Genomic DNA, 13,070 nt, shown 5'->3' with positions numbered 1-13,070 from the left:
TCTTCTCCAACTTAAACACCTCCCAGTTCTTTCAACCAGTTAGTCAGTCAATAAGTATTTATTAATATGTTCGGAGCACTGTACTAAGTCCTGGAGTAACAAAAAAGACAAAATTCAATTCAATAAACATTTATTAAGTGCCTTCTATGTTCCATGTACTTCATTAAGTGCTGGAGATAGAAAGAGAGGTAAAAGATAGTCTATTGAAGATCTTGTTTTTCCTTAGATATTTTCAAGTTTGCAATTTCATGTGCAATAATTTTCTTAATTATATTATGTTATAGAAATGATTGTTTTATTCAATGAATTAAAAATAAAAAGACAGAATCTGCTATCAGAGAACTCATAGTTTAATGAGAAAGATAACATACAAATAGCTATATATGAACAAGATACTCACAGGACAAATTAGAGAGAAATAATAACTAGATTGCCAAATTCACATAACACAATTTTCCTTACATTTTTGTATATTTTTGATCATCCATAACAAACAGTATTTTATACACTCAAACTCTTTGCAAAAATCAAAACACTCCATTAATTTCTTGAGGCATATTTCAATTTCAAGAAAAATGGGTGAGTTGTCACAAAATTACTCTGAAGCACAGATATGCTAATTAATGATGCTGAACAACCAATGTTCCTTTACTTGGTGAAACCTCTTCCAGAAAGGAGAAAGAATGACCTGAACTCACATTAAGCACTTGAATTTGGAATTTTTCACTCTTTTTTTGATTCAAGGAAATATTGTTTGCTTTAATATGGGGGTAGGGAGACTAAAAGGGAAACTCAGAGCAAAAAAGAGAGAACTTACCTAAGAGACAGATGGGATCAGCACTTACACAGTGAACCTGGAAAGAGAAGAAAAGGTTTCTGAAGGCTAGAAGAGCAGGAACTGTTGCAGCAGATTTAACAGTAGCCAAAGATGTAATTTTTCCCTTCTTAGAAGGAAAGAAAAATGAGTGAGTATGGCTAAATCAGTACAGAGTGCCGAGGTGGAAGATGACTGATAAACAATAAAACTGCTTCTATTTCCCACATCTTCACCTGTTTATAAGAAGAGGTTGTTCCTAAAAATGTTCCATTATTCTGTTATGAACTGTGCTAAATGTGGTTGACCGGCACGAATATATTTATTTATGTTCATTGGATCCCAGCATGTAAAGCAGTTCTAGAGACCACAAAGGATATAATGATCTTTCCTAGTATAGACCTGGAATCCCAACTCCAGCCTTTTTTTTTTTTTTTTTTTTTAAGAATTTCTCCCTTTCTAAGTTAGGGTATAGGGATGAACTATTCATATGTTGTATAACTCCACTCAGGTGCTTTACTCACTGAGATCAATGAGGTTCTGGTATTCAATAATGATACCTAGTATTACATGTGCCAAATAAGCATATACATTAAACTACATAATAATTTTTACTCCCAATACACCATATGAATGATCATGTTTATCTATTGACAATTGTAGATACATTATATCAAGACATTGGTTTGAAAAATTCCCTTTTTGCTCTCTACAATCTAGGATGTCCAATGAATGGTTTGAATACTTTTCCACCAAACTATCATATTTTTGTTTAACTCATATGGATTAGATCTCAGCTTAAACTGTGGGTTGTGATCCCATATGGGGGGGGGAGAATAACATAACTAAATGTGAGGGTTGCAAAGTTATAATTCATTATAAGTAAACATTTGATTTGTATACCTATCTTATATATCTATTAACCCAGGATTACATAAAGCATTTCTTGGGTGAAAAGAAGTTGGCAAGTGGCAAAACTAAGAATTAGCCCTCGATAAAGGTGAAATCACCAAATACATACTTCATGGCATAGAGAAGGAGCATAAGAATCTGTCAGAAATTTGACAGTTCCACTCTCTCTGACAAATTTTCCCATTTCTTTTAGTGTATTTAATATAGTTACATAAGATTGTCACTGAAATCTGAAGGTTTTTTTTTTTTAAAGATAGCATTTGATATATTCCTGAATAAGAACAATCTTCTAGAGAAGAGAACTAACACCCCATACTTTTGTAATATAATCACTATCATTAGTATTTTTGATTATAGACACTAATCTTACTTGAACATATCAAAAAATGTTTGACAGCAAGTATGGTATGATGGAATGCATTCCAGTCTAGAAGTAAGAAAAGATCTAGATTTATATCTCATTTCTAAGCGTGACCTATAAAAGTAATTTTGTCTCTGAACCTGAGCTTCTTGATTCACAACATGGGTATAAAAATATTTTCATTATCTACCTTATAGAGTAATTGTGAATCAGGGACTTTATAAACCTTGCAATTGTATGTGGGTTTTTCTTTGTTTTTGTATTATAGAGAATAAGGGAAGACTGGTATTATACAAGGAGACCAGAATTTGAGTCAGAGAAATTTGATGTGAATCCTAAATCTACAACTTAATATTTGTGTGATCCTGGAAAGTCACTTCTCCCTATTTGCCTCAATTTCCTCATCTGTAAAATGATCTGAAAAAGGAAATGAGAAATTACTCCAATTACTTCTGCCAAGAAAACCCCAATTGGGGTCATGAAGTGTTAAATATGATTGGAATGACACAACAGCAACAAAAAATGTCAAAATGCATGTCCATTCCCAAATTCTAATACAAAATCTCAATTTTCCCTAATAGCTGCTCTTTTCATTTAGCCAAGCTCCAGGACTTAACTCCTGAAACAGAGAAGACCATTTCAGCACAAACTAGATATAACTTGGAAACCAGACTAGCATGGGAAACCTTCAGAAATCTGGGACTTCCACCTCCTTGAAAGTTTTTAGATTTCCTTTTATGTATTTTGTATAAGTATATGAGATTATCATTGAAATTTGAAAAAAATGCTAATGATGGTATTTGACATATCTTTGGATAATAATTATTTCTGTAAAGAAAAGAGTAGCATCTATTTTTGTATTATCACAATCACCATCGTTATTAGTGTCTTATAGCCCCCAGCATTACTTGGATAGATCAAAAGAAGCTTTGGCTGTGGTAAAAAGTGTTATGAAACAGAAGTAAGAAGAAATCTGGGCTTATAGTTCAGCTCTGAATAATTGTGCAACCTTGAACACCTCACTTTATATTTCAGTTACTTTTTCTATAAAAGAAATATAAACACATTTTCATCACCAACTGTGAATCAAAAGCTTTGTGAATATTAAAATTATGGATTTTTTAAGGGATGATATAGTGAATAAGAAAAGAAACATGGGGCCAAAATTCAGGCCAACCTGAATTTTGAGTCAGATGTTAATCCCACTCTACTATTTAATACCTATGTAATTTTGGGCAAATTACTTCATAGAATTTCAAATTTGAAAGTGACCTCACAAGCCACTTAGTCTAAGACATGCTTAAATAAAAAAATCCATCTGTATTAATCAAAATGTCCAAATCTAACAATTCTGGAAAAGACTGGACCTAAAAACTATTTTGTTCCTTCTCACTAGGAATGCGTTTTCTTTTTCTTTTCTAAATATGTCATAATATAATATATATATATACATGTACACACATTTATACATATGAATCTTAGAACTGTATACATATAAATCTTAGAACTTCTACTGGGATCCCTAAGGCTCATTGTTTCAGTGCTCATAAAGATAGATGATCTGTTTCCCTAAAAACTGCTGGTAGATTTGGAAATTTTTTTAAAAAATTCCCTAGCTGGCACTCACCAATAGTAAAAGATCTAAATAGCAAAGGGGTAATTGGTCAACATTTACTAATTGAATAGAGCCTCCTTCTTTTCTCTTGTGGTTCCCAACTATAAGAGTGAATATTGGGGCACAGTCTAAATAAGCTAGAATTCAGCTACTGTGTAGTAATTCTTCAGTGCTGAACCCCATATATGTAGACCTAGACAAATTCCTCATGGACAAAAATGTGGCTAAACCTTGACTGACGAAGAAAGATGTTAAAATTTTGTATTAGGAGAAATCTTGATAGTACAGGATCTAAACTTCGACCAAGAATACATTTAATAAGTGTGATCCAGATAATTAGAAATTAAAAGAATGCCAGGGTAAAATGAACTCAGGTTTTAAGCAAGAAAAAATATATATACAAAAAAGAGAAACTGTACTATCAAGAGATTAAGATCATTGCTTTGCCTCTTAAAGTGGCTTATTAAATGTTTAGTCAAATGCAATTCAAAGAATTGGAAATATGATCCCTATAGTGATTCAGAACTGCTTTGATTTTGTCAAAACAAAAAGTTTTTTGAGAGAGAGAGAGAAAGAGAGAGAGAGAGAGAGAGAGAGAGAGAGAGAGAGAGAGAGAGAGAGACTGGATAAATTAAATTAAATCAAAGAGGAAACAGTTAAATAGATGCTTAGAGAAAGAGGAGAATAGGTTAGTAAGAAGGCTTTTCACTTTTCAAGTGAAATATCTCAGAAACACCAAAGGAAATACCCGGGGGATTTAAAAACAACAACAACAACAACTCACCAATATGTGAATAGATAAAATAAATATCCTTATATTATAATGACTCTTCTATATGAACTATTTCCTGTGTATATGGAATAGCTACTCTTGCTATCACCCTGGTGCCAGAATCAATTCCTATCAATATAAAACTGTTACAGCAAACAGAAAACCTGGATATGAAGCTGGGTAGTACAATAGATATAATGTTGGACTTGAAATCAGGAATTTAGTTGCTCTTTTGGTCATAAGTTTCTCCCTTCTCCAAAGATCTGATAGGTAAATTATCCCTTGCTCTCCTAATTTGTTTATGGTATCATCTTTTATGCCCAAATCATATACCCATTTTGATCTTATTTTAGTATAGAGTATGAGGTATAAGTGTATGTTGAGTTGCTGACATATTATTTTCTAGTTTTCCCAGCAATTTTTGTCAAATAGTGAGTTCTTATCCCAGAAGTTGGAGTTTGGGGTTTATCAAATACTAAATTACTAAAAGTCTTGATTATAATGTGCTGTGTTTCTACTCTATTCCTCTCATCCACCACTCTATTTCTTAGCCAATACCAAATAATTCTGATGATTGCTGCTTCATAATATAGTTTTAGGTCTGGTACTATCCTTTGTATTTTTTTTTTTTTAATTTTCTTGATATTCCTGACTTTTTGTTCTTCCAGGTGAATTTTGTTATTATTTTTTTCTAGTTTTCTAAAATAATTTTTTGGCAGTTTGATTGGTATGGCACTGAATAAGTAGACCAATTTAGGCAGAATTGTCATTTTTATTATATTAGCTGAGCCTACCCATGAGCAATTGATATTTTTCCCGTTGTTTAGATCTGACTTTATTTGTGTGAGAAGTGTTTTATAATTGTGTTCATATAGTCCCTGGGTTTGTCTTGGCAAATAGACCACCAAATATTTTATTTTGTCTACAATTATTTTAAGTGGAATTTCTCTTTCTATCTCTTGCTGCTGGGCTTTGTCAGTGTTACATAGAAATGCTGATGATTTGTGTGGGTTTATTTTATATCCTGCAACTTTATTAAACTTATTAATTGTTTCAAGTAATGTTTTAGATGATTTTCTAGAATTCTCTAAGTATGTCTTCATATCATCTGCAAAGAATGATAGTTTTATTTCCTCATTGTCTATTCCAATTCCTTTAATTTCTTTTTTTTTTTTCTTATTGCTAAAGCTAACGTTTCTAGTACAATGTTGAATAATAGTGATGGTAATGGGCATTTCACTTCTAATCTTATTGGGAATGCATCCAGATTCTTTCCATTACAAATAATGTTTGTTGTTGGTTTTAGATAAATACTACTTATTATTTTAAGGAAAGTTCCCTTTACCCCTATGCTCTTGAATTTTTTTTTAATAGGAATAGGTTTTTATTTTGTAAAAACTTTTTTTCTGCATCTATTGAAATTATCATATGATCTCTGCTGGTTTTGTTATTGATGTGGTCAATTATGGTAAGAGTTTTCCTGACATTGAATCAGTCAACATTCTTGGTATAAATCACACTTATTTGTAGTGTTTTATCCTGCTGATAAATTGCTGTAATTTTTTAGCTAATACTCTATTTGATTGCATCAATATTCATTAGGGAGATTGGTCTGTAATTTCCTTTTTCAATTTCGGCTCTTCCTGGTTTGTATTAGTACTATATTTGTGTCATAGAAGGAATTTGGCAGGACTCTACCTATTTTTCCAAATAATTTACATAGTATTGGAATTAATTGTTCTTTAAATGTTTGGTAGAATTAACTTATAAATCCATCTTGTCCTGTAGATTTTTTTCTTAGGGAATTCATTAATGGCTTATTCGATTTCTTTTTCTAAAATGGAACTTTTGTGCATTTGTGAGGTTTTTATTACTTAATAAATGATCAGTTTTTGTGTAGGTGCCACATATTGCTGAGGAAAGGGTATATTATTTTCTGTCTCTATTCAGTTTTCTTCAGAGGTCTATCACATCTAGGTTTCTAGTATCCTAATAACCTTCTTGGTTTCCTTCTTGTTTATTTTGTATTTAGATTTATCTGACTTTTAGAGAGGAAGATTGCGGTCCCCCACCAATATAGTTTTGCTATCTATTTCCTCCTGTAACTGGCATAATATCTTCTCTAGGAATTTGTGTGCTCTACCACTTGATGCATATACATTCAATATCATTGCTACTTCATTATTTATGGTACCCTTTATCAAGATGAGCTTTCCTTCTCTAATTAAAAGATATTTTTATCTTTATCTGAGATCAGAATTGCTACCTCTGCTTTTTTTACTTCAACTGAAGCACAATAAATTCTGTTCCTGACTTTTACCTTTATTCTATATGTATCTCTCTGTGTCAAATGTGGTTTTTTGTAAACAATATATTATAGGATTCTGTTTTTTAATCCATTCAGCTATTTGCTTCCATTTTATGGGAAAGGATATCTCATTCACATTCACATTTATGATTACCAGCTCTGTATTTCCCTTCATTCTATTTCCTCCCCTGTATATGCTTTTGTTCTCTCTTTGCACCTTGTCCTTAGAAGTGTTTTAGATTTTTTGCCCCCCCCACTACCTTATTTTCTTTCTTTTATTTTTTTTTCATGACCAAACCGTTATTTTGCTGTACAAATAGAATCAGACTCTGAAATATTGTACAATTAGCTTGTGAAGGAAATAAAAAATGCAGGTGGGCAAAAATATAGGAATTGGGAATTCAATGTAATGGTTTTTAGTCATCTCCCAGAGTTCTTTCGCTGGGCATAGCTGGTTCAGTTCATTACTGTTCCATTGGAAATGATTTGGTTGATCTCATTGCTGAGGATGGCCAGGTCCATCAGAACTGGTCATCATCTAGTATTATTGTTGAAGTATATAATGATCTCCTGGTCCTGCTCATTTCACTCAGCATCAGTTCATATAAGTCTCTCCAGGCCTTTCTGAAATCATCCTGTTGGTCATTTCTAACAGAACAATCATATTCCATAATATTCACATACCACAATTTATTTAGCCATTCTCCAACTGATGGGCATCCATTCAGTTTCCAGTTTCTAGCCACTACAAAAAGGGCTGCCACAAACATTTGTGCACATACAGGTCCCTTTCCCTTCTTTATGTTCTCTTTGGGATATAAGCCCAGTAGAAACACTGCTGGATCAAAGGGTATGCACAGTTTGATAACTTTTTGAGCATAGTTCCAAATTGCTCTCCAGAATGATTGGATGTATTCACAGTTCCACCAACAATGTATTAGTGTCCCTGTTTTTCCGCATCCCCTCCAACATTCCACATTATCTTTCCCTCATTCTAGCCAATCTGACAGGTGTGCCCACTACCTTATTTTCTAACACTCTCTCCATCTCTCCCCCCTTCTCTTATCATTTTTTCCTATAGTGTTTCTGCCCTCCCTTTTCTTTCCTCTTTCTCCTCCTACTTCTTTATAGTATTAGATAAATTTCTCTATCCAACAGAATGATCAAATTGTTCCCTCCTTGAGCTAAAACTGATGGGGTCAAACTTCAGACAATGCTCATCCTCCTCCCTTCTTTCCCTTGATTGTAATAGGTCTTTTGTGCCTCTTCATGTGATCTAATTTTTCTCATTTCCTCTTCTCCCAGTCTTTTTTCCACCCTTTAATGTCTTTTTCTTTGATATCATCACATCAGAGTCCATTCACAAGCATACCCTCTATCCATGTGATGCCTCCCTCTGTCTGCCCCAATGACAGATACAATTCTCAAGAATTACAGATATTGTTTTCCCATCCAGGGATGAAAATAATTTAATCTTTAAGTAATATATATTTCCCCCCATTTATCTTTCTATGATTCTCTTGAGTCCTGTGTTTGAAGACTGAATTTTTTGTTTACTTCTGTTTTTTTTTTAATGGAAATGATTGAAAGTCTTTTAACTTCATTAAAGATCCATCACTTCCCCTGAATGATGATGCTCAGTCTCTATCGGTAGTTAATTCTTGTTTGTAACCCCAGGTCTTTTGCTTTCCAGAATACGATATTCCTAACCCTCTGTGATGCTTTATTGTAGAAACTGCCACATTCTGGGTAATCCTTACTGTTGCTCCTAGATATTTGAATTGTTTTTGTCTGGCAGCTTGCATTATTTTTTCCTTGAGATTGTAGTTCTGGTGTTTTGAAAAAATGTTCTTTGGGATTTTCCTTGTGGGATCTCTTTCTGAAAGTGCTCGGTGCATTCTTTCAATGAATATTTCCCCCTCTGCTTCCTTGATGTTTTCCCTGAGGATCTCTTGAAGAATACTATCCAGGCAGGCTATTTTTTTTTTGTCAAGACATTCAGGTAGACCAATAATTTTTAAATTGTCTCTTCAGAATCTATTTTCCAGGTCATCTGTTTTTCCAATGATATATTTTACATATTCTTCCATTTTTTCATTCTTTTTAGTTTGACTGAATCTGGGTGTCTCCTAGAGTCATTAGCTTCCACTTGTCCCATTCTAGTTTTTAACATGTGATTTTCTTTAGTTAGCTTTTGTATCCCTTTTTCTATTTGGTTAATTCTATTTATGAAGGTGTTATTTTCCTCGGTGGTTTTTTTTTTTATTTTTGGTTTTTTGCTTTTTTTGCATTTGGCCAATTGTATTTTTAAAGAAATTGCCTTCATTTTCCAAGCTGTTGACTCTTTCTTACATGCCTCTTGTTTCTTTTCTCATTTTTTCTTTTACCTCTTTTTTTAAAGTCTTTTATGAGAAGTTTAAGAAGCCTCTTTAGCCTGAGATCAATTCATATCACTCTTAGATATTTTTTCCGTGGACATTTTGTCCTCATCTGAGTTTGTGTTTCTATCTTCCCTATCACCATAGTAGCTTTCTATGGTTAAGATTCTTTTCTGCTTCTTTCTCATTTTCTTTCCTTTTCTTTTGGAATTTAAAAAAAAACTTTTCTAGTTAAACTCTGCTCCTGGGGTAAAAGAGGTGCTGTCCCAAGCTTCTATGTAGCTTTGAGCCTTGGCTCTGTAGATAGGAGCCCCTTATGTTTCTAGCTTTGTCTACTCTTTCCAGGAAAAGACTTGGTTTCCCAGAGTTTACCTTCTGATCTGGGACTGGGGGTTGCCCCACAGATCTGTTTCTCTACTGAGACAGAACCAAGGGTCTCAGATGCTGATCTGCTGTGATTAAGATACTCTCACTGGCTTTCCGAGACTTTGTCTGAGCTGGGCTTCAGCCCTTTCACCTCAATGAGACTCATCTTTACTAAAGTTTTTCTAGTTTATCTTGGACTGGCGAGTGGTTTCATTCTATCAAACTCTGTTCAAACACTTGATTTCATGTTATTTTTGAGAGAAATTGGGAGAGCTGGAGCAGTTTCCTGGCTCCACTCTGTCATCTGGACTCCATTCCTAGAAGTGTGAATAATGCTCTCTCTTAAGCTTAGTTGTGTGTTCAACATATATGCCAGGTCTATTCCTTCCCCTTATTTTCTTATAGGACAAATGTCACAGGACCTTTTGGTCTCATATATAAACCAATGGAATACTCAATAGCCCCTGTAAATAAACATGAAAAGGACCATTGGTTTTGATCAAAGATCTCTGAAGGATCTAATTCCATCTTTCCATATTATCTTGTTTTAAAATTTCGTTGTTTTAGGTTATATATGTACATTTATTTTTTATATCTTTTCCATATGAGTCTTGTTAGGAGAGAAAAATCAGAATAAAAGGGGAAATGATGAGAAGGGGAAAAAAAGATAAAAACAGTATGCTTCAATTCACATTTGGTCTTTATAGTTTTCACTCAGTGAATGACATTTTCTATCCAAATTTTATTGGAATTGCCTTGGATCACCAAATTGCTAAGAAGAGCCAAGTGTATCATCATTGATTGTCACACAATCTTGCAATTTCTATGTACAATGTTTTCATGGTTCTGCTCACTTTATTCAGCATCAGTTCATATAGGTCTTTCCACTTCCAAATTATCTTTAATCCTTCCACCATCTTGTTCTGCAAGCTATACATTTCGTAGTGGTTGACTCTTGGAGTGCTTTTTAAAACATCTGAGTTTACTCAATATATAGTTCACATCTTTAGAATTTATACCTTTTACCTATATATAGGCCTATACCTTCTCTGCTACTTATTATTCCACAGAGTTACCTGTAGGCACTGTAAGCATTGTTGACACTGGAGGCACTGGAGATAGTGGGGCATTGTAGTTACTGGAGGCACTGAAGACAGTGGAGGTTTTAAAGGCAATGTAGATTCTGGAGGCACTGGATGTTACATTATTTGTTCAGGATCACAAAGTCAGTATTTGTTAAAAGTGGGTCTTGAACTCAAGACATTCAGATTCTGAAGCTAGTTTTCTATGCACTACAGCATAGGATCTATAAGATATCCTCTTTCATATCCCCTATTATCTGTTCCTCAAATGATATGAGATTGATATGAAAAATTATTTTTCCCTTATCTCATATCATTAACTCATAATAAAACCAATCTGTTATATTATAGCAAGTCTATGAGCTGGTGAAGCAATTATTTTTTTAAAAACTTTTAACAAATTGCAAGGATGAGAGGCTATTTTGATTATAAAATTTGTTCCCAGATATGGAAAAGAGGCAAATATTTCCTTCCATGGGTATCTCAGCTTCTATTTATTATGGTGGGAAAAAAAAAGTAACTTAAAGAACATTTTCCCTACCATATGATCTCTCCTATCCCAATTATCTTTCAGACCCAAGTCATAAAATGAATTTTTCTCCACCATTACCTCAGAGATACTCCTATTTACAGTTAAGTGGATTGCAGATAATCTTTTCATGCTCCTCCAGAAGCCTACAAGTTATTGCCTTGTTTTCAGTGCTCCTACAATTTCAAGGACCATTCTCTTAGGCTATACCATTTTCCATATGTAGATAGGAGCCCCTTATATTTCTAACTTTTCTCATTTTTTGTGAACAGGGCTAGATAGTTAGGGTTATGATCAACTCCACCCAGTGATTGTCAGATAACCTCTCTGCTCTTGTTTCCAGGACCCAAAAATATTAGTACAAAGTTATGAGGAATTACATTGAAAGTAGCCTGTGACCTATTTATAACTTTGAATACTATTATTTTCTTCTGATTCCACCTTATCCCCTTGTACAATGTTCTCTCAGAATACACCCAAATTCTAATGGACCTCATACTTTTATTCTCAATAAAAGGTTTATTCTGGCTTTGACAACCATAAATATATAAAATCCTCTCAGGTTCCTGAACTGGGACTTGAACCATCAGTATTCAGGATTTAAGTCCTTAAGAGTATGAACTGTTTGGTGATCTCATGACACTTCCTTCTCCTATCAAATGTTGTTCTGCTCCTGCCCTTGAAGCAATCTTTTAAATTCTAATAACTTCCCTTAGGTCTTAGGGAAATTTACTTATGACTTGACAAATATTTCTCTTGAATTCTTTATGAATTATAGCTCATTCATCTTTAAATATCTAACTGAGAGTGATGGCTTGACAAGTATGTTCTTTCAAAATCACATAGCTTTGGACCACCTCCAAGTCAATAAATGTGTCTGTAAATCCATAAATTTGTCCTACTACTGCACTTGCATAAAAATTTCAGGAGATATAAAGCATAAAAACCACAAGATCTATCATCTCATTAAGGTCAAGTATATCTCTTAACAGCATGGACCCTTTCAAAACCCCTAGTCCTGTAACACAGATCTTTCTTCCTATTTAAAGAGACTTATTCTTAAGAGAATTCTCTTACTCCTAGTGTTCCTAGCTGAAGAGTACACAATTTATACTCTTCCTGTGCTATGTCTAGTCATGTTTAGGAAGAGGAGAAAATCCTTACAAATGGTCACAATCCAATATTCCCCTGAGGAGGCCAATTTTATGCTATCAATCCTGAATGATATACGGCATGTTTTCCTTTATCTAACAAAATAAAGGAGATTGTAGAAGCTTGCTTAACCTAAGTACTTGCATTTAGCTTGAAGCAGGACCCATTCTCTCTCAGGAAATGAGAATGGAAGAATTGTGAATGTGAAACTGGTACTAACAAAAGAATCAGACAAAGAATCCTAGGGAATCAAAGAGGAAAACCACTTTTGTTGATTTAAGGAAAGCCATATACAAGAATTGCATAGGGTAATGATATATGGAAGGATTGTAATCTAAGGAATGAAGACTCTCTTTAAGGAAACTATGGAGTCATTATATCCAGTTGTCTTGATCTATTGCTTGATCTGTTACTTGATTCATTAATACAGAGGACAACACAATTCTCCCATTCCTTCAGGTTTGCAACCCAACAGTTATGGCTCAACTCAGGATCTTTCATTCCCCATATCCAAGCTGTTGCCATAGTCTGTTGGTTTTCCCTTTGCAGCATCTCTTGATTATGCTTCCTTCTCCCCTCTATCACTTTCACCTCTCTAGTATAGGTCCTCTGATAGCTCTGAAGGAGAAAGTGAGGCAAATGATTTTACACAGCTCTCCCTCACTAAAATCCAATTTCACTTGCATGTCCTGCATGAATCACTCACTTCCCTGATGTCATGGTGTTCTGTAAGAACAAAAGACAAGCAACAAAGTAATAACATTTATACGATGGTAAAGAT

Source organism: Sarcophilus harrisii, chromosome 2 (assembly GCF_902635505.1).
Source record: "Sarcophilus harrisii chromosome 2, mSarHar1.11, whole genome shotgun sequence".
NCBI lineage: Eukaryota > Metazoa > Chordata > Mammalia > Dasyuromorphia > Dasyuridae > Sarcophilus > Sarcophilus harrisii.
The sequence above is the reverse complement of the archived record's forward strand: the minus strand, read 5'-3'. Positions refer to the sequence as shown.